At 44.0% G+C, this 26,614-nt stretch overlaps 1 protein-coding gene across 1 annotated transcript in view; it reads left to right on the forward strand.

Moving 5' to 3' along the window:
* The first annotated feature begins 7,636 nt into the window (after positions 1-7,636).
* bmpr1aa (bone morphogenetic protein receptor, type IAa) overlaps positions 7,637-26,614 on the forward strand; it is a 146,823-nt gene continuing 127,845 nt past the window's right edge. Inside the window, exon 1 of the mRNA XM_060926295.1 lies at positions 7,637-7,889. The gene's annotated coding sequence lies outside the window, so the exon portion shown is untranslated. The remainder of the gene's footprint in view (positions 7,890-26,614) is intronic.

The following is a 26,614-nucleotide window of genomic DNA, read 5'->3' on the forward strand; positions in this document are numbered from 1 at the left end:
CACTGTAGCAATAATACACCGATGCGTTGACAGAAAATATACTTTTAATACTTCCATCCATCCATTATCTGTAGCTGCTTATCCTGTTCTTCAGGGTCGCAGGCAAGCTGGAGCCTATCCCAGCTGACTATGGGCAAGAGGCGGGGTACACCCTGGACAAGTCGCCAGGTCATCGCAGGACTGACACAACCATTCACACACTCATTCGCACCTACGGTCAATTTAGAGCCACCAATTAGCCTAACGTGCATGCCTTTGGACTGTGGTGGAAACCAGAGGAAACCCACACAGACATGGAGAGAACATGCAAACTCCACACAGAAAGGCCCTCGCCAGCCACTGGGCTCGAACCCAGGACCTTCTTGCTGTGAGGCGACAGTGCTAACCACTACACTGCCATGCCACCACTTTTAATACTTAAGTATTTTTAAAAGCAAGTACTTTAGTACTTTAACTTAAGTAAAAAATTTGGTTGCACAACTTTCACTTGTGGTGGCACGGTGGTTAGCACTGTCGCCTCACAGCAAGAAGGTCCTGGGTTCGAGCCCAGCGGCCAAGGAGGGCCTTTCTGCATGGACTTTGCATGTTGTCCACGTGGGTTTCCTCCGGGTGCTCCGGTTTCCCCCAAAGACATGCAGGTTAGGTTAACTGGTGACTCTAAATTGACCGTAGGTGAGAATGTGAGTGTGAATGGTTGTCTGTGTCTATGTGTCAGCCCTGTGATGACCTGGCGACTTGTCCAGGGTGTACCCCGCCTTTCGCCCATAGTCAGCTGGGATAGGCTCCAGCTTACCTGCGACCCTGTAGAACAGGATAAGCAGTTACAGATAATGGATGGATGGAACTTTCACTTGTATCGGAGTAGCATTTGACTAATAGGTTCTGTACTTTGACTTAAGTAATGAAGTTGTGTACTTTGTCCACTTCTGGGACTCAAACCGTCAACCTTTTGGTGCCAAAGCTGCTTCTCTGACCATCAGGTCACAGCTTCCCCGATTTATTGCCTGCTGTCGGGATATAAATGAAATTTGAAGAAATCAAACAAAACTGCTTCTAAAATAAGTTCCCTACCCTCGCTTTAAGGTGCATAGCCTGGACCAATTTAGTGGGTTTTTTTTATATGAAAGTATAAATTTTGCACAAGGCCATCTGTCTACAGCAGAAAAAAATAAAATAACAAAAACACGTCTGGAAAAATCCCAAGGGAATCTGGAGCCAGATTGATCCAGATTCATGAAGTCACGTGCGGATCCGCCAGCAGGCTGAGAGACCCTGCATGGATTCAGTGTACAGTCTGTGTAGACCAAGTTTAGCAGCTAGGGATTTTGCTCATCTATCTATTGTTACAACCCCGATTCCAAAAAAGTTGGGACAAAGTACAAATTGTAAATAAAAACGGAATGCAATAATTTACAAATCTCAAAAACTGATATTGTATTCACAATAGAACACAGACAACATATCAAATGTCGAAAGTGAGACATTTTGAAATTTCATGCCAAATATTGGCTCATTTGAAATTTCATGACAGCAACACATCTCAAAAAAGTTGGGACAGGGGCAATAAGAAGCTGGAAAAGTTAAAGGTGCAAAAAAGGAACAGCTGGAGGACCAAATTGCAACTCATTAGGTCAATTGGCAATAGGTCATTAACATGACTGGGTATAAAAAGAGCATCTTGGAGTGGCAGCGGCTCTCAGAAGTAAAGATGGGAAGAGGATCACCAATCCCCCTAATTCTGCGCCGACAAATAGTGGCGCAATATCAGAAAGGAGTTCGACAGTGTAAAATTGCAAAGAGTCTGAACATCATCATCATCTACAGTGCATAATATCATCAAAAGATTCAGAGAATCTGGAAGAATCTCTGTGCGTAAGGGTCAAGGCCGGAAAACCATACTGGGTGCCCGTGATCTTCGGGCCCTTAGACGGCACTGCATCACATACAGGCATGCTTCTGTATTGGAAATCACAAAATGGGCTCAGGAATATTTCCAGAGAACATTATCTGTGAACACAATTCACCGTGCCATCCACCGTTGCCAGCTAAAACTCTATAGTTCAAAGAAGAAGCCGTATCTAAACATGATCCAGAAGCGCAGACGTCTTCTCTGGGCCAAGGCTCATTTAAAATGGACTGTGGCAAAGTGGAAAACTGTTCTGTGGTCAGACGAATCAAAATTTGAAGTTCTTTATGGAAATCAGGGACGCCGTGTCATTCGGACTAAAGAGGAGAAGGACGACCCAAGTTGTTATCAGCGCTCAGTTCAGAAGCCTGCATCTCTGATGGTATGGGGTTGCATTAGTGCGTGTGGCATGGGCAGCTTACACATCTGGAAAGACACCATCAATGCTGAAAGGTATATCCAGGTTCTAGAGCAACATATGCTCCCATCCAGACGACGTCTCTTTCAGGGAAGACCTTGCATTTTCCCACATGACAATGCCAAACCACATACTGCATCAATTACAGCATCATGGCTGCGTAGAAGAAGGGTCCGGGTACTGAACTGGCCAGCCTGCAGTCCAGATCTTTCACCCATAGAAAACATTTGGCGCATCATAAAACGGAAGATACGACAAAAAAGACCTAAGACAGTTGAGCAACTAGAATCCTACATTAGACAAGAATGGGTTAACATTCCTATCCCTAAACTTGAGCAACTTGTCTCCTCAGTCCCCAGACGTTTACAGACTGTTGTAAAGAGAAAAGGGGATGTCTCACAGTGGTAAACATGGCCTTGTCCCAACTTTTTTGAGATGTGTTGTTGTCATGAAATTTAAAATCACCAAATTTTTCTCTTTAAATGATACATTTTCTCAGTTTAAACATTTATGTCATCTATGTTTTATTCTGAATAAAATATGGAATTTTGAAACTTCCACATCATTGCATTCTGTTTTTATTTACAATTTGTACTTTGTCCCAACTTTTTTGGAATCAGGGTTGTACATAAATCATATTTTTTCTAGTTACTATTATGTATTTATATATTTCTTCATTTAGAAGAGTACTGGCTACTGTAGGAGAAAGATTTCATAAGCTACACACATGGAATCTGCTAAGCAGGGTTGTCTCATCTCATCTCATTATCTCTAGCTGCTTTATCCTGTTCTACAGGGTCGCAGGCAAGCTGGAGCCTATCCCAGCTGACTACGGGCGAAAGGCGGGGTACACCCTGGACAAGTCGCCAGGTCATCACAGGGCTGACACATAGACACAGACAACCATTCACACTCACATTCACACCTACGCTCAATTTAGAGTCACCAGTTAACCTAACCTGCATGTCTTTGGACTGTGGGGGAAACCGGAGCACCCGGAGGAAACCCACACAGACACGGGGAGAACATGCAAACTCCACACAGCAAGGCCCTCGCCGGCTGCCGGGCTCAAACCCAGAACCTTCTTGCTGTGAGGCGACCGTGCTAACCACTACACCACCGTGCCACCAAATAAGAAAAAAGTTATTGAAAGCAAAATTTTGGTGGAAGGCAGGTAGGAAAAAGTTAAAAAAAAAAAAGACCTCAACAACAACAGGCACCAAGATCAAAAACTAAGGTTATAAATGAAAACAAAACAGGAAACAAACAACAAAGATGCTGCGGGACAGAAAAAGAACTCTAAGATTAAATAATGCAATGTCTGAGGTTTGATTTAAAATACAGGGGGCTGCAAAAGTAAATATACAGAAGAAGAACCCTTTATTTGTCACATGCAAATTTCAAGCACAGTGAAATTCATCCTCTGTATTTAACCCATCTGAAGCAGTGAACACACGCACACACACCCAGAGCAATGGGCACCCACACTAGAGCACCTGGGGAGCAGTCAGGGGTTCGGTACCTTGCTCAAGGGCACTTCAGCCCAAGGCCGCCCCACGTTAACCTAACTGCATGTCTTTGGACTGTGGAGGAAACCGGAGCACCCGGAGGAAACCCACGCAGACACGGGGAGAACATGCAAACTCCACACAGAAAGGCCCTCCTTGGCCGCTGGGTTTGAACCCAGAACCTTCTTGCTGTGAGGCAACCGTGCTAACCACTACACCACTGTGCTGCCGATGTTTTGGTTTTCATACAGTAATGAAACCCAAAATGTTTGCATTAAATGAAACTTAGCACCACTAATATCTCATCTCATTATCTCTAGCCACTTTATCCTGTTCTACAGGGTCGCAGGCAAGCTGGAGCCTATCCCAGCTGACTTCGGGCGAGAAGCAGGGTACACCCTGGACAAGTTGCCAGGTCATCACAGGGCTGACACATACAACCATTCACACCTACGGTCAATTTAGAGTCACCAGTTAACCTAACCTGCATGTCTTTGGACTGTGGGGGAAACCGGAGCACCCGGAGGAAACCCACACGGACAACATGCAAACTCCGCACAGAAAGACCCTCGCCAGCCACGGGACTCGAACCCGGACCTTCTTGCTGTGAGGCAACCGTGCTAACCACTACACCACCATGCCGCCAACATTTTGGTTTTCATACAGTAATGAAAACCAAAACGTTTGCACACAACGTTAGTATTAAATGAAACCTCACACCACTAATATAATACTGGAATAATTCTTACTGTATACCTACTTTTGCAGCCCCCTGTATAAAATGCTGATCTATGGTATGTGAGAGCAAGGTGTTTAGAGGATGGTAAAGGTCCATGGGACCGACTAGTGGCCTAGTGGTAGCGTGTCCGCCTCTCGATCGGGAGATCGTGAGTTCTATTCACGGTCGGGTCATACCAAAGACCATCATAAAAATGGTACCTACTGCCATCTGGCAAGGCATGCTGCAATACAGATGTGCATGGGGAGTTAAACTCTCGTGGTTACCAGAGGACTAGCCCCCCACTGTAACCCTAGCTATGTAATAGGCGAGAGGCCAAGGGCTATGGAAATGGAGATCGGTGCCGCCCGATGCGCCACATACAGGTTGGGCCTGGTTAGTACTTGAGTGGGAGACTGCCTAGGAATACCAGGTACTGTAAGGCGTGGGAAGGACTTTGACTTTGAAAGGTCCATGGCTGTTTATAAGCTCAAAAAAAAAAAACCACCCCAGAACCTTCTTGCTGTGAGGTGACCGAGAATTACATTGCTCTTGCTCCTAAATATACCCAAGATGTGCCTTTGGCCCCTGAGTGCAAAGGCCCTCTCATACCCCTTTTCCACCAAATCAGTTCCAGGGCTGGTTCGGGGCCAGTGCTGGTGCTGGTTCACAACTCGTTCAACTTGCGAGCCAGCTGAGAACCAGTTTGCTTTTCCATAGCTCGCGGTGCTAAGGGAAGCCACATCATTACGTCATTGTATACGTCAGTTACGTCACTACGTTTGCATAAACCTTGGCGTGAATATCGAAGCAAAAACAACACGTGCCCCTTTTCCACCAAAGCAGTTCCAGGGCTGGTTCAGGACCAGTCCTTAGTTTGGAACCGGGTTTTCTGTTTCCACTGACAAAGAACTGGCTCTGGGGCCAGAAAAACCGGTTCCAGGCTAGCACCAACTCTCTGCTGGGCCAGAGGAAAGAACCGCTTACGTCAGCGGGGGGGCGGAGTTGTTAAGACCAACAACAATAACAAGACCGTGAAAGATCGCCATTTTTAAGCGACGAGAAGCAGCAGCTGTACAAACGCGAATTCATCCATTATTATTATTGTTGTTGTTATTGCTGCTGCTGCTTCTTCCGCATTGTTTTTGCTTCGATATTCGCGCCAAGGTTTATGCAAACGTAGCGACGTAACTGACGTACACAGCGACGTGATGACGTGGCTTCCCTTAGCATCGTGAGCTATGGAAAAGCAAACTGGTTCTTAGCTGGCTCGCAAGTTGAATGAGTTGTGAACCAGCACCAGCACTGGCCCCGAACCAGCCCTGGAACTGATTTGGTGGAAAAGGGGTAACGGAAGAAGCAGCAACAACAATAATAATAATGGATGACTTCGCGTTTGTACAGCTGCTGCTTCTTGTCGCTTAAAAATGGCGATCTTTCGCGGTCTTGTTGTTGGTCTTAACAACTCCGCCCCCCCCGCTGACGTAAGCGGTTCTTTCCTCTGGCCCAGCAGAGAGTTGGTGCTAGCCTGGAACCGGTTTTTCTGGCCCCAGAGCCAGTTCTTTGTCAGTGGAAACAGAAAACCCGGTTCCAAACTAAGCACTGGCCCCGAACCAGCCCTGGAACTGATTTGGTGGAAAAGGGGTAACGGAAGAAGCAGCAACAACAATAATAATAAATGACTTCGTGTTTGTACAGCTGCTGCTTCTTGTCGCTTAAAAATGGTGATCTTTCGCGGTCTTGTTGTTGGTCTTAACAACTCCGCCCCCCCCGCTGACGTAAGCGGTTCTTTCCTCTGGCCCAGCAGAGAGTTGGTGCTAGCCTGGAACCGGTTTTTCTGGCCCCAGAGCCAGTTCTTTGTCAGTGGAAACAGAAAACCCGGTTCCAAACTAAGCACTGGCCCCGAACCAGCCCTGGAACTGCTTTGATGGAAAAGGGGCATCAGTTACCCCTTTTCCACCAAATCAGTTCCAGGGCTGGTTCGGAGCCAGTGCTGGTGCTGGTTCACAACTCGTTCAACTTGCGAGCCAGCTGAGAACCAGTTTGCTTTTCCATCGCTCGCGATGCTAAGAGAAGACACGTCATTACGTCGCTGTATACGTCAGTTACGTCGCTACGTTTGCATAAACCTTGGCGCGAATATCGAAGCAAAAACAACACGGAAGAAGCAGCAACAACAACAACAATAATAATGGATGACTTTGCGTTTGTACAGCTGCTGCCTCTCGTCCCTTAAAAATGGCGATCTTTTGCGGTCTTGTTGTTGTTGTCGGTCTTAACAACTCCGCCCCCCCGCTGACGTAAGCAGTTCTTTCCTCTGGCCCAGCAGAGAGTTGGCACTAGCCTGGAACCGGTTTTTCTGGCCCCAGAGCCAGTTCTTTGTCAGTGGAAACAGAAAACCCGGTTCCAAACTAAGCACTGGTCCCGAACCAGCCCTGGAACTGCTTTGGTGGAAAAGGGGCATCAGTTACCCCTTTTCCACCAAATCAGTTCCAGGGCTGGTTCGGAGCCAGTGCTGGTGCTGGTTCACAACTCGTTCAACTTGCGAGCCAGCTGAGAACCAGTTTGCTTTTCCATCGCTCGCGATGCTAAGAGAAGACACGTCATTACGTCGCTGTATACGTCAGTTACGTCGCTACGTTTGCATAAACCTTGGCGTGAATATCGAAGCAAAAACAACACGGAAGAAGCAGCAGCAGCAACAATAATAATAAATGACTTCGTGTTTGTACAGCTGCTGCTTCTCGTCGCTTAAAAATGGCGATCTTTCGCGGTCTTGTTATTGTTGTTGGTCTTAACAACTCCGCCCCCCCGCTGACGTAAGCGGTTCTTTCCTCTGGCCCAGCAGAGAGTTGGTGCTAGCCTGGAACTGGTTTTTCTGGCCCCAGAGCCAGTTCTTTGTCAGTGGAAACAGAAAATCCGGTTCCAAACTAAGCACTGGCCCCGAACCAGCCCTGGAACTGCTTTGGTGGAAAAGGGGCATCAGTGACAGGACTGACAGGTCCTCTGAGAGGACTGAGAGGTCTCTCTGAAGTTATGACAGACTTTTCCGCAGGGAGGCGCTGCTGAGCTGAAACTTCCCCAAGGTAAATGGGATTCATTTGTCTTTGGCTCTTCGATAAAGTAGTTTAACGTTAGTCGGGGTTGGAGCAGGAGTTTGTAGGACTTGTGGGCAGCTACTGAGTGAGTCAACGCGCGCAGCAGTGATGTAGATGATCCAGAAGATTTCCTTTCGACAGGAATCGATTCGCTCCAGAGAGCTGCTGGAGAAGTTCCTCAGCGCCTGGAGCCTCCATAGGTTCGCTTACAAGGAGTCCGGAACACCAACACACGAAAAAGGTAAGCAGTTCAACAGATCGCGAGGTTTTCATGTATTTAGACGAAGAACTGTGAAAGTTTACGAAGCTGCTTTTATTTCCCTGTTTACCTTTAGTGAGCTGAGCCATCTTCTTTACTTACCTGTCTCCGGATCTAGCTCGCCTAGTTCTCTCTCTGCTCGCCTTTATGATGTTTCTCCTTTCCTTTCGAAGTACTTTTAATAGATTTATATCTATTACACATTTAAAAAATAACTTTCTCCGAGCACGGTTTGAGATCTGCTCTGTAGTAGCTAAGCTAGCTACGTGGTGTTGTTTGTAAACGTTCTTGTTTGTTCTGTGGCGTGCTGCTAGCTACCTCCGGCTAACACAAATAAACTTTAGTTTAGTTCAGACTAGCTAGTTGGCTTGTTACGGTTAATTTTTCCTCAATACGGTTAGAAATAAATATGTTTAACCCGCTTTAAGTATTTAATTGTAATTGTACGGGTCAGCTAATGGGTTTATAGCTAACATTTTCAAAGCCAGCTAGCAACTAAAGTGAAGTGAAGCTAACTGCTCAGAAAAGAAATGGACGCTGTTTGGAGTTTTTTCCCCCCATTTTATTTACTTATTTATTGATTATCCTTTGTAAATGAGTCAGTTAATTAAGCCAGAGATGGGTGGTGGACACTTATTTACTTAATTACTTGTTTAGACATGTCGTTATATATGAGTATATCTAGTACAGTTTAAACTTTCAATCATCACACCTTTCAGTTCATATTATTAAAACTATCTTTAGTGAAGTTATAAACTGTTCACCAATTTCATCCTATTATTATTATTATTATTATTATTATTGTTTTTTGTGTATAGTTTACACGATTGTATTTGTTCTGCTGCACTGGTTGCAAAAGTTTTCGCCCCCTCCATCTGTCTCCTGTTTTCTGTGAGAGAAAAGGAAACTGTGCCTCCTTTGTTTCTAAACATGATCTCGCAAAGAAAGCTCCAAGAGGTTAAAAATTTAAATCTGTATGCCACATTACATTAGATGACAATCCAAAAGACAAAGAAATGTATAAACCGGACAACTGGTTTTTAAAGTAATCATGTGTCTGTTGTTGTTCTGAGTTCCAGCCAAAATGTCAGGTTGAGTATTACTGGCAAGGAAATGCCTTTATTTCAGAAGAAGAAGAAGAAACCTTTATTTGTCACATGCACACTTCAAGCACCGTGAAATTCATCCTCTGGATTTAACCCATCTGAAGCAGTGAACACACACACACACACACAGAGCGCCCGGGGAGCAGTCAGGGGTTCGGTACCTTGCTCACGGGCACTTCAGCCCAAAGCCGCCCCACGTTAAAGTGCATATTCTGGACCAATTTCGTTTTTTTTTTTTTTTTATATGAAAGTATGTCCCGTTACACACTCATCCAGAAGGGTAATTTTGCACAAGGTCATCTGTCTACAGCAGAAAAAAATAAAATAACAAAACGCATCTGGAAAAATCCCAACGGAGTCTGGAGCCAGATTCGTGACGTCACCTGTGGAAGCGCCAGCAGGCTGCGAGAGCTTGCACGGTTTCAGTGCACAGCCTGTGTAGACCAAGCGCTCCCATTTCTCTCTCATTGTCCGGTCTTTTGAGAAATGATGAGTACTAATCCCATCAAGATTGGTGTTGCTACACCCTCCTACGATACATCTGTTAATCATTTTAATAATTACGTGATAACGTTGAAGAAATTTGCAGAAAACCACCAGGTCGTTTTCTCATAAACAAACCAGTGCTGACGTAGGATTCAGAGGGAGGCGTCCCGCACGCGGCGTCACGAAAATCAATGTTTCCCGGGAAATCCAAATGCCAAGTTTTTTCAGAGGCGGACCAATTTGCCTCAAATGGCTTGATTTCAACTGAATTTTTCTGGTATTGCGCAAGGTAAAAAAAAAAAATTGCAGAGAATGCAGAGTGTTACAGATATTTGACCAAAGTTTAATATAAAATAGGAGAATTACATTGATCTCGCTCCTGAATTTACCCGTGATATGCACTTTAACCTAACCTGCATGTCTTTGGACTGTGGGGGAGCACCCGGAGGAAACCCATGCAGACACGGGGAGAACATGCAGACTCCACACAGAAAGGCCCTCGCCGGCCACGGAGCTCGAACCCAGAACCTTCTTGCCAAATAAGAAAAAAAGTTATTGAAAGCAAAATTTTGGTGGAAGGCAGGTAGGAAAAAAAAAAAAAAAAATAAGACCTCAGCAGGCACCAAGATCAAAAACTAAGGTTATAAATGAAAACAAAACAGGAAACAAACAACAATGTTGCTCCGGGACAGAAAAAGAACTAAGATGAAATAATGCGATGTTTGAGGTTTGATTTAAAATACAGGGGGCTGCAAAAGTAGATATACAGTAATGAAACCCAAAACGTTAGTATTAAATGAAACCTCGCACCACTATTATAATACTGGAATAATTCTTACTGTATACCTACTTTTGCAGCCCCCTGTATAAAATGCTGATCTATGGTATGTGAGAGCAAGGTGTTTAGAGGACGGTAAAGGTCCATGGCTGTTTATAAGCTCAAAAAAAAAAAAAAAAATCACATACAGCTATCAAGGGTGATACAAACTTTTGTACGCCGGGTTTTTTTTTTTTTTTTGTTAAAGACTCTGAATTCAGCCTAATATTGACGTAATTATTATTTTTTTCCCATGGAGGACACATCTCTAGCATCAGGCCTGAATATGAACATCAGGAATTATGAGCAGACTTTGTAGCATGACATTATAAAGAACAGTGATGTGGTGTTTGGGATGTCCCATGATACCCAGACAAAATTCTAACATGTCAGACAAACATATTTGTCTCCTTCCACCAGATTTTCATACCAGATGCTCAGATGATGGATTTTGAGTTATATCTGCTGCATTAAACCACCAAGCCTCCGTATGTGAGGAAATACAAACCCAAGTGAAATTGGACCGAGGGAAGTTACTGTAAACCTGACATGAAGCCATGTGCGCGCAAACCCAAACGGTCCATTTTCCAGGCACTGACTACAGATGATACAGAACCTTGTGAATCCATCAGGAGACAATCTCGACCGTAGCTCCTTGGTGAATTTCCCAGATTTGTTGAGCAACAGACCACAGAATGCTGCTCAGAAGGTTAAAAAAAAAACACATGGTGAACTCTTGACACCGCCAAGCGAACGTTGCACGAAAACTGCGCTCGGATGATTGATGCATTTTCACTACAAATCAAAATGTCATTTGCTGATTATTTTTTGTCAGAAGGAAGATCTGTACTTGTCTCAGGCTACGTTTACACTAGACCGTATCTGTCTCGTTTTCTTCGCGGATGCACTGTCCGTTTACATTAAACCACCTGGAAACGCCGGGAAACGGGAATCCGCCAGCGTCCACGTATTCAATCCAGATCGTGTCAGCTCCGGTGCTGTGTAAACATTGAGAATACGCGGATACGCTGTGCTGAGCTCTAGCTGGCGTCTCATTGGACAACGTCACTGTGACATCCATCTTCCTGATTCGCTGGCGTTGGTCATGTGACGCGACTGCTGAAAAACGGCGCGGACTTCCGCCTTGTATCACCTTTCATTAAAGAGTATAAAAGTATGAAAATACTGCAAATACTGATGCAAATACTGCCCATTGTGTAGTTATGATTGTCTTTAGGCTTGCCATCCTTCCACTTGCAAGTAGTAAGTGATATGCGCTGGGATCACACACACAGCGGCTCAGTCCCGAATCGTGGCTTGTGCACTTCACTCGTGCGCTGTGTGAGCTGCGCAGGGCCGGAGTGCGCACCCTCCAGAGGGCACTCGCTGTTCAGGGCGGAGTGATTTGGAGCGCAGGATGCCTGCGGAGCCGAGCGTATCCGTGTATTGGTGTTGCTGTGTGCACGGCTAACGGTTTTAGTGTAAACGCGAATCGTTTTAAGAACATTAATCTGATGATACGCTGATTCGACGTAATGTAAACGTAGCCTCAGTCGTGGATGATGTTAAAAGTGTTAAATGTATCCTGTAGGGGTGCTGTCGAGGTGATTATTCGTTAATAGTTACTGGATCAGCCAGCAAAAACGGTGCAAAATATCGTGCGGTTTTTCAGCGCCGTTTCTACATATTCTGTAAACGGAGCATCTGGTACAAAAATCCCATGGCGCAACACATTTTGTATTTTCTCACCTAGTTTGACAGCTCTAACAGTGTGTTCCTTGATAGCCACGATGGACGATTTTTCTTGACCCTCCTCCCCGACGGCACGCAACGACATGAACAGTGATTGGTCGAGGTCGAACTTGTAGTGTTGCCAGTTTCCTGAGCAAGACACGGTTTGTACTTGCTAGAGTTTCTACATACCTGCGTGTTCCTGATCCATGTAGTAGAAATCATTGTCAGAGAATTATTCCGAATTTAATTTTTCAAATTTCAGCAAGGAATGTTTTGGTGGGGGGTGTCGTCCTTGTGGTTTTTTTTTTTTTTCTCTCTCTCCTTTCTGGGTTAAAATAGACTCCTTCGCATGTTTGTAAACAAACCGACCGTTGCCAGGATGCGCGCGCAGCCTGGACTCGAACAATGGCGCTGCCCATAGACCGGCATTATGAGCTGTCAGATTATGCAAAACAATTGTCGTTACAAGATCGAGAATGCTACATAAATAAGTTAACTCTAACAAGTGGACATCGCGGCGGCACGGTGGTGTAGTGGTTAGCGCTGTTGCCTCACAGCAAAAAGGTCCGGGTTCGAGCCCCGTGGCCGGCGAGGGCCTTTCTGTGTGGAGTTTGCATGTTCTCCCTGTGTCCGTGTGGGTTTCCTCCGGGTGCTCCGGTTTCCCCCACAGTCCAAAGACATGCAGGTTAGGTTAACTGGTGACTCTAAATTGACCGTAGGTGTGAATGTGAGTGTGAATGGTTGTCTGTGTGTCAGCCCTGTGATGACCTGGCGACTTGTCCAGGGTGTACCCCGCCTTTCACCCGTAGTCAGCTGGGATAGGCTCCAGCTTGCCTGCGACCCTGTAGAAGGATAAAGCGGCTAGAGATAATGAGATGAGAAGTGGACATCGCCTACCGGATCCGTATTTAATTAAAGAGTGGACGGACGATGTTAGTAAGTTCCCTGGTATATGATGGCCAGATATATACTCGTGCCTTATTGACAAGACTTCAGTGTACACCCACGAAAAACTTCGTGCCTACAAGTCTTTAGACGCATATGATTGTTATGATGGCACAAAATCTGGACTGCTTGAGTCAAGCGAGACCTCTCCTACAAACAAAATTGCATGCAAAGCTAAGTTAACATGCTAACAATATTCATTACATTGTGTAACTATGACCCAGCTAATCAGACAAACGTTACCAAAGTATTTTGCTACATCAATAAACGAAGACTAGAAAGAGTAAAAAAGAAAGATTTAATAAATAGCCTGATCTTACCTGTGATGAAGTGGGCGCTGCAAACCTGCGCATAGTGCTTTCATCCCAGTCTACACGTTTGATGGCTTGTAGTCATAGACGTCGGCAATTTTTTTTGGAATGGGTGAGATCTTGCTGGAATTCTGTACATTTTAACCCCATCACTGCTACGATTCTGACACCCGACAACACAACAACTAGGCATTTCTTCCAAATATTTCTTCTCGTCTCTACCGTCGCTGAGTCTTTTTTGGGTCCAGGCTGCGCGCGCAATTTCCTCTTACGTATGAATGACGTTTACTGCGAAGGGGTCTATTACTTGTCTGTTGGGAAGCTATTGTAGGGAAAAATAACCCTAATTTGAAATTTGTTTAGATGCCTGAGCACGTGATTTGTCCCCTGTGCTGTTATTCTTGCTGTAGATATGATTAGCTTGATGATAATTTTCCCTGTTGGGTTCTACTGACCTGAGATTAGGAGGTTCTGAATTGTGCTGTTTTTTTTTTTTTTTTTGTTTTTTTTTTGAGTTTCTAATGTATTTAAAATAAAGACGAGGCCACAGGTGTGCTTTACACAGTGATGTGTCATGCACTGCATTAAAGCCAATTCCTTCTTAGTCAGAAGTGTGTGTGTCCCACAGGACTTCGATAGGCAGCGTTAGTGCTTTGAGGTTTAGCCTTTCCCGCTTGCAGTCTAAAAGCTGGTTTTAATTTGTAGAGACTGGGGGAGGGAGCTGTGTGTTTCTGCTCCTTCACCTACTGTTCCATGCCTAAAGCATGAGCTGGTACAGGGTCAAAAACCAGATGGGACCGAATACCGCGCAGCGGGTCCGAGTCCTTTACAAAAGCGAAAGTTAGACGCTTGGCTGTATACATGTGCCAAACAGCTGTACATTCCACAGCTTCTCTTGCAAGTCTGCATTTGGGAAAAACAACGTTAGCGCTGGAAAAAATGAACAAAAGAACGGCGAGGTGAGAGCAGGCCCTGTGTAATGTTAAAACGCAGGATGTGTCTACGTTCTACATGTCTGACCTTTCCTCTTGAGTCATGTAGATGCAGATGCATGACTTCCAAATCAGTATATAAGAGTGGCTTGTACTTCCATTTCTTCAATCAGGGAGGGACGGCTTGAAGTGTTGTGGGTTTTGTATCTACCATACGACGCTACAATGTGCTTTACGGGTTTTTAAACGCGCTCAATGTTTCTGCTTAAGAGTTCTGCCTGCGCAATCACGCCCATCATTTGTTCAGTCAAAACATCTCTCCACTGACACTAGTGCGTCCGCATACTATTGCAAAATCCCTTCTGTTCTGTATTCATGACTTTCCAGATGTAATTTCTTCTTCCAGACAGACGGGTGACGAATTAAAGGAAAAACCAACATAGTTCCTTGTTCTAGTTATCGGAACAACTCTTTCAATGCAGCCTGGCGCACGTTCTCCGGAAGTGTCTCTGGAATTCATCCAGTAGATATTCCCTCAGTGGTGTTTTGATGATGGTGGTGGAGAGTGCTGTCTAACACGTCGCTTCAGTATCTCCCGTAATCTCCCATTAGGGTGAGATCTAGTGACTGTGAAGCATACCACAGAATATGATTTTAATCTTTGTCACAACAAGGTGGTGGTGTCATCCGAGGCCACACCCATCAGGATGGAACTGTTTCATCATTGGACAAATTTGATTTGAAGTGCGTCTTCACTCTAACCCTGCGCTCGTACCGTGGCCACTTTGTCATTGTATGTCGCTTGCAGCCAGCTTGTGGACGTCACTAAGGTAGTTTTGAGGAAGTGGGCTACAAATGTATTGATGGGAGATGCATGAGTTTTCTAAAAAAATGTAAATATACAGGGGTGATAGCGTTCCGGCGCCGCGCCGGATTTCCGGCGTACCGTGGCTGGGGGGAAAAAAAAAAAATCTAGTTCGCCCATTGTCCTGTGTCATTCTGAGATGCGCAGATAGACAGTAAAGGGAATTCGGAATTCCCTTTACTGTCTATCTGCGCATCTCAGAATGACACAGGACAATGGGCGAACTAGATTTTTTTTTTTTTTTTTTTTTCCCCCAGCCACGGTACGCCGGAAATCCGGCGCGGCGCCGGAACGCTATCACCCCTGAAATATATAAATAAAATTTGTCATCTTTGCTGTATTTTTCGTGGAGTTATACGACTGTATTTTCTTAAAGGCAGGCCTACTAATACATCACCGAATATATGAACTCACAAACCAGGTGAAAGTTGTTTTTTAGAGGGAATTTATTATCCTATAAATCAGGGGTGGGCAATTATTTTTTCCATAGGGCCACATGAGAAACAGAAAATTTTGTGGAGGGCCGGACCATAAGGCTGAACTAAATTCTGCATAATATTAATTGTATTTCTTTATATAAAGCAATAAATATCATTGTTTTTACAAGCTGCTAAGACTGGTAAGAGTATGGAAAAAACGAGGTTGCCTTACAAAAAATGTCATTTATTCAATCAAATTTCCCAAAACAATGGTTAACAAAATGTGAACGTTTGTACTTTTTTTTTTTCAGTCACATTCACCCCAAAACACAATAAAGACATCACAATATTGTCTTTCTACTCCAAATATCAAGCAAGATGCATCATATTATAATAATGATGCCCACATTTGTAGCCTAATCACCTCATTTGGTGTTTTTTATTTGTTCAGTGAGAGAAATCTAGTAACGAGTGCATCAGAGTCAGGTTGAATGTCTGAGGTGGAGATGCGAAGCACAGCTGACAGATGATCATCAGTCGATTCGGTGTAGGGATCAGATCTACAGATTGGCTCGGGCTCCGGCGCCTGCTGGTGACGTCACACTATGTGGTTGGCTGGACCGTTTGAAGGATGACGTACAAGTTTGTGGTTGGTCTGGACAAATTACGGAAGTAGTTATCGCGGGATTAGGTTTCGTGGGATTTCATGTCATGTTCCTGTCGCGCGCATTGCGTTTTTGTTGAACACAACTTCAAAATAAAAGCAATGCACATTCAGTCCATGCATGAGGTAAAATTAGAAAATACGTTTATTTTGTAATTTCTAATTAACCTTACGCGGGCCGGTCAGAATGAACCAAAGGGCCGGATGCGGCCCGCAGGCCGGAAAATGCCCAGGTCTGCTATAAATAGTTTGATCTTGCTTCAAACACTACCAGTTCAGGGTTTGACCTTAACAGTTGTCCGACTGTCCGGTACAACCAAATGTTTGATCCAGACAAGTCAAATCCATATCTGCCTGTCTGAAAGGACAAGCTGAATATTTGTTGAAAATCTCCATTTTTATAGTAATTGTTCAAGAGTTACATCAATAAAGTTCCAACAAAACCAGTTCAACCACCTCAATCCAGCTGTGTTATTGTTTTACGAAATTCCAGGGAAGCTGAGTACAGGGGGTGGGGGTAAAAATAACCACGTCGTAATATTTAATTATAGATTATTAGACTTTGAATTCATCAAAATCGGAGAAATGTGATCAAATACCTCCAATAAAAATAAATATCTGATGTGAATCTTAATTTCATTCAGACATTCATTGTAATTTTTTTTTCTTATGTATGGTTCACATTAACCATCACAAATATATAATGTTTCGTGTGAATTTTACGACAGCGCTGAACTAACTCGCAGTTTGTTTTCATTCACAATGTGATTCCGTCACCCTTATCGTGTCCAACTTGTTTTATTTCTTTTAAATTAATTTATACTACATGTCTGACTGGATTAATCAAGGCTTAAAGGAGAACTGAAGGCAATTTTTTTTTAATCAAAATTCTATTTTTCATTTTATTAAATATCGTAATGCATTTTTGGTAGCTATTTTGTCGCTGCTATAGCAAGTTATGAGTGTTTGAAATACGCTCTGTAATATATCAGTCCATATGTCAAAGCAGTGGCCGTAAGCGAGATTCGTTGAGACCTGTGCGAGACATCGTAGGACGGAAGTAAAACATGCAGCGTAAATCAAAGTGACCAACATCTGCCAACGTCGTCAAAAGACGCGCGCGCCCTCTTTTCGAATGCTGATGCGATCAAGCCGGAAGTTTTGTTTGTTTTGATAGCAATTAGGAAAGTTTGAAAAAAGTAGGCAGTAATCGTCATTTAAACTCATTTTTGTGGAATATTGCGTTTGGAAAAACATTTTTCAAAATGGCGGCACTGACACCTGGCTGACACTTCACGCTTTGAAGTCTCGCACAAGTCTCGTGAAGATCGCGCGGATAAGCGACGCCTCCTGTGGACCAAACGAACTAAATTGAACATGGCTAAAAACCGAACAGGCCGATGAGTATAATATTTAATTGCAATTAGTTGCCAAGTCACAATATAAGGTTACTAAGGCCAAGTTTACATTAGACCGTATCTGTCTCGTTTTCTTCGCGGATGCACTGTCCGTTTACATTAAACCGCCTGGAAACGCCGGGAAACGGGAATCCGCCAGGGTCCACGTATTCAATCCAGATCGTGTCAGCTCCGGTGCTGTGTAAACATTGAGATACGCGGATACGCTGTGCTGAGCTCTAGCTGGCGTCGTCATTGGACAACGTCACTGTGACATCCACCTTCCTGATTCGCTGGCGTTGGTCATGTGACGCAACTGCTGAAAAATGGCGCGGACTTCCGCCTTGTATCACCTTTCATTAAAGAGTACAAAAGTATGAAAATACTGCAAATACTGATGCACATACTGCCCATTGTGTAGTTATGATTGTCTTTAGGCTTGCCATCCTTCCACTTGCAAGTGGTAAGTGATATGCGCTGGGATCTCACACACAGCGGCTCAGTCCCGAATCACAGCTTGTGCACTTCACTCGCGCGCTCTGTGAGCTGCGCAGGGCCGGAGTGCGCACCCTCCAGAGGGCACTCGCTGTTCAGGGCGGAGTGATTTGGAGCGCAGGATGCCTGTGGAGCCGAGCGTATCCGTGTATTGGCGTTGCTGTGTGCACACTAATCGTTTTAAAAACGTTAATCTGATGATCCGCTGATACGGTCTAATGTAAACATGGGCTAAAAACGGAATTGAACAACACGTTAATTAAGAAATAAAGCAAGTTTAAAAATGACTTCAGTTCTCCTTTAACTTTATTTCCTCTAGAACAGGGGTCGGCAACCTTTTTGCCATGTAGTGCCAATTAGAAATGTTCTTGTTTGTTAGTGTGCCATTCAAATAGGTGTTGTTAACTATGTGTAATTAGACACCGCACATTTTAGACGGATATGGATATTTAATGCATTGAGCAAATGTAAAACACCATTGCACTTGTTTTATGCCTTTAACCTCACACACAGGGTTTAAGAACACCACACACACACACTGGATAACAACATTGCAAGCAGCTTATACAAATTCACAAAATAACATCCAAAATCTTTCAGTAGGTAACAGGCCCAAGTTATTCACAATAAAGACGTAGCAGCCTAATGGAAATGGAACTGATGAATAATAAAACTACAGAAAAAAAAATTGAGTGTCACAGAACATTGACAAGTAGCCTACATAAAGTGGCTTAACAATTAACTGCAAATTTGAAGTAGCCTTGTTACAAAATAAATGTTTTGCCTATCAGTCAGTGTGATCCCTGGCCCTGCTTCCCCTTCCTTAGCTCCGAGATGTGGGGATGGTAATTGCGTCCAACTCAAAGTGACCATGCTTCCGAATGGCCTGTTGTCAGACGACTTCGGGAGGGGCAAAGTACATTCTTCATGTGCGAAAATATCTGTTCACACAGATATGTTGATCCGAACACTGACGACAAAGCCAGTGCGATATTGCGAAGACAGTTGAACTTTTCGGGTAAAGATGCCCAGCAGGATTCATTGGCTTTAAACAGCAGGGCTCCTCTCTCACAGTCACACCACAATATCTTGCCATCACTGCCAAACGTGCCACATCATTCACATCTATGCTTTCGTCAAGCGCAATGCTAAATACCGCTGCGTCTTTTATGCCAGTTGTTTGCTGCACGCTTACGTTTTCTGCCATTTCACCAATTCGTCGCTCAACAGTTCTGGCTGATACGGGCATGTCTTTTATTCTTGATTTTATTGTCTCTTTATTTGGCAGCCCCTCAAAAAGACTATCCGAGCCGGAGAGAAAGGCCTCCTTAATGTATTCACCGTCTGTGAATGGCTTTCCATGGTTAGCTATGCAGTGAGAAATTATATAGCTAGCTTCAGTGGCATTGTTTTTAGCTGAGGTAAAGACTGTTAAAGTGTGGGCTTGCTTCCCATATCCGCACACTGCGCGTGAGAGTGATTCGTCCCTATCTGCCTGGTCTTTGAAAGTCTTTTTGTGCTTTGCCTCGAAATGACGTTTAACACTGGATGTTCGACACACAACATGTTTCAAAACACAACGTGCACACAGCACGGTCCCTCTGAGAAACGAACCCATGTTCTTTGGTCCACGAGGAGAGGAAAGCCCGAACTATCGGCTTCTTTGCCATCTTAGCGCAACTGCTGCATCAAGTGGGCCCGTCTCGTGAGAAATATGGGGAGGGGGAAGTGTTGCCAGATTGGGCGGTTTTAAGTGCATTTTGACGGGTTTTGAACATATTTTGGGCTGGAAAACGTCAGCAGTATCTGGCAACACTGGGAGGGGGGCGCTATATTGTTGTGTAGTCATGCTAAAAGATCAGGCTCGCCATGCAACAGCCAATGACAGTTCAAGATGACATTTGAACATTTTTAATGTGTTCAATAATTAGGTTTGTGCGTCATCGTCAGTGTGCCACTGGAAATTCCTCGGCGTGCCAGTTGTGGCACGCGTGCCTAGGGTTGCCGACCCCTGCTCTAGAAGCTTTGAATTTGGGTGAGTCTGATTCTTAAAACTGCAGATCAGGAAATGGGTTATAACACCACATGCACCATAATGGGGCATTGGGTAGTTTTTGTTTAAGTTTGAGTTTTATCGAAAAATTATAAATCATTAAAGCATAACGATACCTGCTTTTTGATAAACTTTGTTTCCTTTTGTTTAACTCATTATTATTATTATTATTATTATTTTCAATTTACAACCCCGATTCCAAAAAAGTTGGGACAAAGTACAAATTGTAAATAAAAATGGAATGCAATAATTTACAAATCTCAAAAACTGATATTGTATTCACAATAGAACATAGACATCATATCAAATGTCAAAAGTGAGACATTTTGAAATTTAATGCCAAATATTGGCTCATTTGAAATTTCATGACAGCAACACATCTCAAAAAAGTTGGGACAGGGGCAATAAGAGGCTGGAAAAGTTAAAGGTACAAAAAAGGAACAGCTGGAGGACCAAATTGCAACTCATTAGGTCAATTGGCAATAGGTCATTAACATGACTGGGTATAAAAAGAGCATCTTGGAGTGGCAGCGGCTCTCAGAAGTAAAGATGGGAAGAGGATCACCAATCCCCCTAATTCTGCGCCGACAAATAGTGGAGCAATATCAGAAAGGAGTTCGACAGTGTAAAATTGCAAAGAGTTTGAACATATCATCATCTACAGTGCATAATATCATCAAAAGATTCAGAGAATCTTGAAGAATCTCTGTGCGTAAGGGTCAAGGCCGGAAAACCATACTGGGTGCCCGTGATCTTCGGGCCCTTAGACGGCACTGCATCACATACAGGCATGCTTCTGTATTGGAAATCACAAAATGTGAACACATTATCTGTGAACACAATTCACCGTGCCATCCGCCGTTGCCAGCTAAAACTCTATAATTCAAAGAAGCCGTATCTAAACATGATCCAGAAGCGCAGACGTATTCTCTGGGCCAAATGGACTGTGGTAAAGTGGAAAACTGTTCTGTGATCAGACGAATCAAAATTTGAAGTTCTTTATGGAAATCAGGGACGCCGTGTCATTCGGACTAAAGAGGAGAAGGACGACCCAAGTTGTTATCGGCGCTCAGTTCAGAAGCCTGCATCTCTGATGGTATGGGGTTGCATTAGTGCGTGTGGAATGGGCAGCTTACACATCTGGAAAGACACCATCAATGCTGAAAGGTATATCCAGGTTCTAGAGCAACATATTCTCCCATCCAGACGACGTCTCTTTCAGGGAAGACCTTGCATTTTCCAACATGACAATGCCAAACCACATACTGCATCAATTACAGCATCATGGCTGCGTAGAAGAAGGGTCCGGGTACTGAACTGGCCAGCCTGCAGTCCAGATCTTTCACCCGTAGAAAACATTTGGCGCATCATAAAACGGAAGATACGACAAAAAAGACCTAAGACAGTTGAGCAACTAGAATCCTACATTAGACAAGAATGGGTTAACATTCCTATCCCTAAACTTGAGCAACTTGTCTCCTCAGTCCCCAGACGTTTACAGACTGTTGTAAAGAGAAAAGGGGATGTCTCACAGTGGTAAACATGGCCTTGTCCCAACTTTTTTTGAGATGTGTTGTTGTCATGAAATTTAAAATCACCTAATTTTTTCTCTTTAAATGATACATTTTCTCAGTTTAAACATTTGATATGTCATCTATGTTCTATTCTGAATAAAATATGGAATTTTGAAACTTTCACATCATTGCATTCCGTTTTTATTTACAATTTGTACTTTGTCCCAACTTTTTTGGAATCAGGGTTGTATATAGCACCTTTCTCAAAACCCAAGGTTGCTTTATAATAATGGGCAGAAAAAAGAGAAAAAGTCTACCAAATAGAGGTCAGGATGTCATTCCAGTGGTGTAGCAGCCACAGTCCCACATCTCCAGCACAGCCGCCGTGACGCCGCCAGCAACATCGCTCGAACACCACGCCATGGATCCACAAAGCGAGCACAGAAGCACCGCCATGCAGAGCGCTGGTGTGTCCCAAACCGCCTGCACAGCTGCCGCGACGCCACCGAGGAACATCACGCCAAGCATTAAAGCACAGAGCGCTGGACAACCTCGATGTTAAAATGAGCAACGAGCTCACTGCAGTCCATAGCTGGGAGCACAGGCATCACCCACAGCGAACCAAGGCCTGGAGGGAACCGACACCTAAAACTGGGTCCGGAGCTACACCACAACCGGCGGACAAAAACACTTAAATATCAAACACAGAAAAAAGAAAAAAAATTGTAATAAAAAAGGAGAGAAAAAAAAAAAAAAATGTAGTAGTAAAGGTTATGGTCAGGACGAGTGAAAAATCTTGCTGTTTGTCTGCCTGGACGAGTGGATTAAAACGTTAATGTTGAGCCCTGCGTTTCACCATGGTGGAGATGTAGCACTCAATCTCTGCTGTCTGTGTGCAGAGGCATGACATCTGCTTAACCTCGCCACTCATCCTACCAATCTCAGAGATCTGCATCCATACATCATTTTAATTAAAGTCCCTGTAAATGGTTAGGGATGGATCATAAAGCCCAGGAAAGCCAACGACGGCTGCAGTTAGTTTCTCCTTCACGTCCCCTTTCTTTCTCTTCTTCCAGTCTCCGACGCAGCGTGACTTCACTGCATGTAGTGGATTATCACACGGAGCTGTTTTCTGATGTTTACAAAAGGGATCCTTTCCATGGTGTCAGACACTCACTCATATCGTCATCAGCTAAATATTCAGACGTTACTTAAGCATTAGAATTTTTCATAAATTCTGTGCGACCTCTCCTTTTGTAAACATCAGAAAACGGCCTGTGTCATAATCGACTACAGGCACTGAATGTGGCACTGCGTCAGAGACCGGAAGATGATGAAGGTCAAACAGTGGCTATAGAAACAGTCATTTTCTACATTTCTTTAGTTATTGAGGCAGACTGACAGGTGCATCTCTGTTGGGATCCTTTCCATTTTGACATTTATTATAACTTCATGAGCCGGTCAGTGGCAAATCAGGCTGTTTACTTTGACAATGATTTCTCCATCGGATTATGTTGTATGGCTGTTTTGCTCTTGCCAGTTATTGCGTTCTAACTCAATACTGAACTGATTTTAGTCGTTTTTGTCCATAGTAAAAATTTGGACCCAAAGAGAGACCGGAAAATAGGGCTCAGGTTATAAAATCCCAGAGTTTCTTTGATAAAATCGTATGTCTCATCTCATCTCATCATCTGTAGCCGCTTTATCCTGTTCTACAGGGTCGCAGGCAAGCTGGAGCCTATCCCAGCTGACTATGGGCGAAAGGCGGGGTACACCCTGGACAAGTCGCCAGGTCATCACAGGGCTGACACATATGCCGCTTTTCCACTACAAACGCGGCTGAGTTGGGTTGAGCCGTGCGGTGCTGAGTTGGGCTGAGTCGAGCTGAGTGGGGCTGTTGGAGTTGCATTTCGACTACAACCGCGCTGAACCGTGCTGGCTGGAAGTGGGTGGACACATTGGGTGGAGTTAGCGAAAGTGGGTGGACGTCACGTGATGTCGTTAAGCAGCGCAAACAGTGACATCAGTGATCTTTTAAGCGGTAGTCTCACGACCTGAATAGTAAAAAATAAACATGGAGTCGTTAGTGTTGCTGGTCTTGGTGCTGTGGCTTGTTGTCACCGACAACGCCAACAGATACTGGCAAGAGCGTATAGATGAGGCGAGGCGCATAAGGCTTCAGAAATTCTCGTAATTCTTCTTCTTCCGGGTTTACGGTGTTTACAGATCCCAGTGTGCTCGCGGGGCGTGTGTGGGCATGTGAGGACACTCCTCCTCACCAGTCAGTGCACAGGGGAGTGTCTGCTCACGCCCCCAGCCTCACTCGGCTCGCTTTGGCTCGCTTCAGCCCCACTCCAAAACCGTGCGAGTTTTAGGGGCTAAGCAGGGCTGAAGCGAGCCGAGTCGTGCTGTTCTTTGGTAGTCGAAACGCGAGCCGTGTCGGGCTGAAGTGAGCTGAAAAAGGGTAGTGGAAAAGGGGCAATAGACACAGACAACCATTCACACTCACATTCACACCTATGGTCAATTTAGAGTCACCAGGTAACCTAACCTGCATGTCTTTGGACTGTGGGGGAAACCGGAGCACCCGGAGGAAACCCACGCGGACACGGGGAGAACATGCAAACTCCGCACAGAAAGGCCCTCGCCGGCCATGGGGCTCGAACCCGGACCTTCTTGCTGTGAGGCGACAGCGCTAACTACTACACCACCGTGCCGCCCTAAAATCGTATGTGTTTAAAAAAAAAAATTGTGCACGCACTTTTTTTAAACTAGACTGTTATTTACATAAACTCGAGCTACACTGCCATGGTATTTTGACTAATAAATCAGAACTGTGGGTTGATATTGTGTACTTTGTGACCTATAATTGTTCTTTATGAACTATATAAGCATGAATGAATTATAAAAATAAAAAAAAGCAAGCCTCAATAAATACACCCAGAACAATCCAAAGACAGACATGCTAGTTTTCACTGTCATTTTGTTACCCTCTGCTGGCCAAAAGGTCCGAAGGGGGATTATGTCGTGGTGATGTCCGGCCTGGGAAGGATACTCACCTTCTGACATCAACTCCTCTCACAGTTTTTGGGGAAATTTCACAAAACTTGGCAGGATTCTTTGTTATATGTCAGTAATACGCAGATTATAATTTTGTTCAATTCGGTCGCATTTTATCAGAGTTGTGTCCCTTGATTGACAAGCTTCTACTTTCATGAAGGTGTGTTTGCCTTCTGACATCAACTCCTCTCACAATTTTTGGATGAATTTCTCGACACTTGGCAAAAGGCCTTGTTATATGACCGTAATACGCATCTTGCGATTTAATTTTGTTTGTGAAAATTTTACCAGAGTTTTGGCCTTTGATTAAATAACTTGCACTTTGACAATTTCACAAGGGTGTACGTTCTTCTGAAATCAACTCCTCTCACAAATTGTGGAGGAATTTCACCAAACTTGGCAAAAGGCTTTGTTGTTTGGGGAAACTTTTACCAGAGTTATGCCGTTGACGATTAACAAACTTGTACTTTGCGCTTCTCGAAATTCGCGGTGGTCCGGTCGCCCAAGGCAACTTAATTTGCCATTTGGCGGGGAATTCCTGTCACTAGCCAGCCCGGCTGGCTAGTTGAAAATAAAAAATGTATATGAAGCGAAGATTCAGACACACCGTCAACTAAAGCCGCCACATATTAAGCGTGTGCCGTGTCTGTGTTAATCGACGTGTTTATCGGCAGGACGGAAAATACCGATGAATTCCGAATCATGTCGTGTACGAGTCAGGCTGTCGGTTTTTTTCACTACCGCGCATGCATATAACGCATCTCGTTGAATATTGCGGTAAACACGTGATCAAATTCAATAGATGTGGCCACATTATCGCCCATTTAAACACGTGTTTTTGTTGTTTACATCTGCCAAAGCTCCGTTGTGATGTGGAATTTTCTGAAAGGTGTACAGAGACGGGGATAAAGCGACCTCGGTCTGAAGAGGAGAAAAAGGCCGCCGATAAAGCGTACGAGAAGGAGAAACGCCAAAGGACTTATAAGCAAACGTGGGAGCAGGGTAGGCCTTGGCTGCGATACGATTTTTATGGAATAATTAATTTTTTTTCAAGTTGATTCCTAGTCAGTATGAAGCTCCTAATGCTTTCTCTCTCATACATGGTTAAATACAGAAAGCATGTTGGACATATTTTGGGTGCTGTAGTCATGATAGTAAGTATATTTGTTTTCAATACTCATACACCAAGTTGCCAAGTTTTCCAATATATTATTATTTGTTGATATTATATTATGGTGCTCTGTGTTGTTCTCATTTATGTCTTTAACAACAGTATCAAAATACTCGGGTCTTGAAATAAATGCACATTAGTCATGAACAATGGTAACTACTCTCTTTTGTGTTATTTTTGACAGAAGTAAAATTCATACATGAACAAATTTTGGCGAGTTGATTTTCTGTTTGGCTAGTTACTTTGGAAGGTAACTAGTCCGGCTGGCTGGTGAAAAAAATTATGAATTTCTAGGCCTGCTTTGGCAATTTCATCAAGGTGTGCTTGCTTTCTGAAATCAACTTCCCTCACAAATTTTATCCCCCGCTGGCCAAAAGGCCCGAAGGAGAATTATATCGTGGCGATGTCCATCTGTCTGTCCCAGGAAGGGCGCTCACCTTCTGAAATCGACTCCTTTCACAACTTTTTGGAGGAATTTCGTGAAACTTGACAGGATTCTTTGTTATATGTCGGTAATACTCGTATTGTAATTTCATTCAACTCGGTCGCATTTTACCAGAGTTATGGCATAGTTGCCAGCTGGGGATACTGGTTTTAAACTTGCTGAAAGCTTGTTTCACTCCTAGTTTGAATGGAAATTGCATTTTATTCTCTTGAATTTGTTTACAATAAAGTAAAACTGTGTAGCCTAGGGACGTTCATTAAGAGATTTTTTTTTCCCCCTGATCGTTCACCAAG

Source organism: Neoarius graeffei, chromosome 7 (assembly GCF_027579695.1).
Source record: "Neoarius graeffei isolate fNeoGra1 chromosome 7, fNeoGra1.pri, whole genome shotgun sequence".
Taxonomy (NCBI): Eukaryota; Metazoa; Chordata; class Actinopteri; order Siluriformes; family Ariidae; genus Neoarius; species Neoarius graeffei.